Source organism: Chelonoidis abingdonii, chromosome 9, assembly GCF_003597395.2.
Source record: "Chelonoidis abingdonii isolate Lonesome George chromosome 9, CheloAbing_2.0, whole genome shotgun sequence".
NCBI lineage: Eukaryota > Metazoa > Chordata > Testudines > Testudinidae > Chelonoidis > Chelonoidis abingdonii.
The window spans coordinates 32666167-32669574 of NC_133777.1; the positions used below are offsets into that span (position 1 = coordinate 32666167).

The 3408-nt window shown below is 43.6% G+C and overlaps 1 protein-coding gene across 25 annotated transcripts in view; it reads right to left on the reverse strand.

The window, feature by feature from the left end:
- The window catches only part of MAPK8IP3 (mitogen-activated protein kinase 8 interacting protein 3), a 167700-nt gene that overhangs the window by 155056 nt on the left and 9236 nt on the right, over nt 1–3408 (reverse strand). The gene's annotated exons all lie outside the window — the stretch shown is intronic.

Consider the following 3408-nt stretch of genomic DNA (forward strand, 5'->3'; position numbering starts at 1 on the left):
CTGCAAGTGTAGCCAAGCCCCAGTCAGGTATTTGAAACCATTAATGGAGAGTTGGAGAGGGTAGATTGTTGCTCCCAAACTGCTTTGGCGATCTCTCCATTCACCTCAGCAGACAGAAGAGAAAGAAGGAAAGAGCCAATTTAAAAGCGTGCTTTTTCCAGTGCTGCTCCAGGGACAAATCCTTAAGCCAGTAAGCTGCCCCCACACCTGTCCTCTTTACAGAGGTGAGACATATTCTTGTTTTATTTCTGTTCCCTGAGTAACACACTGCATTGGGCTCAATGGGTAGTGCAGATCAACAGCTCGTATGTCTTCTTAGCTGGCAGCCGAGGTATCAGCGGAGTGCCCCGGGTTGGTCCTGGGCCAGTATTGTTCACATTTTATTATTAATGATTTGAATTATGGGATTAATTGCATCCTCAGCAAATTTGCAGATGACACTTAAACTGGGAGGAGGTTAGATTGCTGGGAGGGTTAGGGATAGGCGTCAGAGTGACCTAGACAAATTGGAGGATTGACCAAGAATCTGATGAGTTCACACGGACAAGTTGCAGAGTCCTGCCAACTTAGGAAGAAAGCATCCCAGCTGCACCACTACAGGCTCTGGGATCTGACTGGCTAAGCAGCAATATCTTGCATAAAGGACCTGAGGATTAATAGTGGATGAGAAACTGGATAGAGGTGCAGTGTACCCCGTTGCCAAGAAGGCCCATGCATATTTGGGCTGTATCAGCCTCAAGGGAAGTATTCTTCCCTAATTTCGGCACTCGTTAGGCCACATCTGGGAGTAAGGATCCAGTTTTGGTCCCCCTAATACGAAGGATGTGGACCAAATTGGAGAGGTCCTGGTGGAGGGCAATCAAAATGTCAGGGGGCTGGGGCACATGACTATGAGGGAGGTGAGGGTACTAGTTTATTTAGTCTGCAGAAAAGTGAGGGGGGATTTTGATAGCAGAGCTTTCAACACCTGAAGAGGGTCAAAGACCATGGAGCTCCGCTGTGTCTCCGTGGTGGCAGATGACCAAACAGAAGCAATGCGTCTCACGTGCATGGGGAGTCTAGCTGATTATCAGGACACTATTTCACTAGTGAGGGTGGTGAAGCTGGAATGAGTATACCTTAAGGCAGGTGGAGATGTCCACACACAAACAAAGACTTCCCTCCACCGAGATTTGAAAGCATCTTGTCTCCTGATTGGTCCTCTGGTCAGGTGTTCCCGGTTCACTGTTTGTTACCCCCTTACAGGTAAAGGAAACATTAACCCTTAACTCAATAGTCGAAGTGTTTGTTTTTTAAAAAGAAAGAGGAGGATGGGGAAAATCCTAAATGGTGGCTACCTAAAATTACAACACGTCTGAAAATTAATATTTTTATTGGCTGTGGGAACTAGGAAGGAATGGTGGCCAGATGCATACGGGTTACATATTAGTGGCAACCCCTGCGAAGGCTCATTCAATCGCCATCCTAGACCCTTAAAAAAGTTGAGGGGATCAGAGCATAGAAACACACACAAGAAGTGAAGAGGAGGTCTCAAAGATAGCCCGCTGGAAGCTACTATATTTTAAAATCAACTTGTTAACAGGCTCTAGGACTAATAGAAGGGGAAATGTCACATCACAGGCCCACACTGGAGCAGTCCTCACCAGCTCCAGTGTCAGATCTAAGAGGGGCTTTGAAAGTAGGAGAAATCTTTGAAACTTGGAGAAACTTGGCTGGAAGAACATTTCTGGGAGTGAGTTAAAGGGCATGTAATGCACCATACAAATAGCTGAGTTTTCAGCAGGTATTTCAAGCCTGACTCCTAAAGTTAAAAGCAAAGAATTAAACTAATCCTTGTTTAGCTAATGCAAACAAAACCTTTCAAATGTAGCAGCCTGGAAGTTTGACTAGACAAAAAGAGAACTTTATTGTTCAGAAATACGAAGACACAATTGCTGAGATGGCTCATTCAAAATCAAAATGGATTTTTTTTGGTGGCAATTTTCCAATGGATGCTGCTTATAGACCTTGAACTTCAGTCAAGAGAGCAGAGGATAAAATCTTTTTCCTGGAAAGTTAGATCTATCATTGATATGTGCCAGTCTAAGTTCTATTCTATGCAGTTCAAGCGGCTTTAACCAGTATAAGGAAAAGATGGAGTTATGATACCCTCTCTTCCTTAAACATGTTAGGAAACATTCTTGCTTTCCAAGCCCTCAGCTCCAAGCACTTTTCTAGGGAGAAGACTTACACCCAACAAAGTTGGCCAACACTCTAAATATCTGAAAGCAGGATGAAGTAACTCCATGATGATATAATTTTGATACTAATGCACACATTTTTCATGAGTATGAGATACTTAAAGTTCATACCAAACTGTAAAATTAAGTGGGGGACATAGTTTAAAAAGATTAAAAGTGAAAGAACATGAATGATCTAGTATAAATCTTTATATGCAGTGTTGTAGTCATGTTGGTCCCAGGATATAAGACACAAGGTGGATGAGGTAATAACTTTTATTGGACAAAATCTGTGTAGCATGAAAGCTTGTCTTTCTCGCCAACAGAAGCTGGTCAAATAAAAACTATTACCTCCCCCAGCTTGTCTCAATAGTATGTCTTTAGGATTCATGCTATTCGTTCATATTTCTCTCAGCATAGCCATTGCCCAGAGACTAGTTTATTTTCAGTTTCACTTTGCTAATAAAATGCTGCAGTGGCTAATCTTCCCCAGCAGTGTTTAAAAATCACTGGAAACAGTTTTCACATAAACATCAGGCCAATGGGCCAGCTCCTCAGATAGATCAGCACAGCTCCATACCTCAATGGAGCTGTACTGATGTACACCAACTGACTTTTTTTTTTTTTGCTTTTTTTGCCTATGTCTTCACAAATAAGGTCAGCTCCCAGACTGCCGCACTGGGCAGCACAGTACGGGGAGAAGGTGACCAGCCCTCTGTGGAGAAAGAAGTGTTTCAGGACTATTTAGAAAAACTGGATAAGCACAAGTCCATGGGGCTGGATGCGCTGCATCTGAGGGTGCTAAAGGAGTTGGCGGGATGTGATTGCAGAGCCATTGGCCATTATCTTTGAAAACTTATGGCAAACGGAGGAGGTCCCAGATGACTGGAAAAAGGCTAACGTAGTGCCCATCTTTAAAAAAGGGAAGAAGGAGGACCCGGTGAACTACAGACCAGTCAGCCTCATCTCAGTCCCTGGAAAAATCATGGAGCAGGTCCTCAAGGAATCAATTCTGAAACACTTGGAGGAGAGGAAAGTGATTACGAACAGTCAGCATGGATTCACCAAGGGCAAGTCATGCCTGACTAACCTAATTGCCTTTTATGATGAAATCACTGGGTCTGTGGATGAGGGGAAAGCAGTGGATGTGTTATTCCTTGACTTTAGCAAAGCTTTTGACACGGTCTCC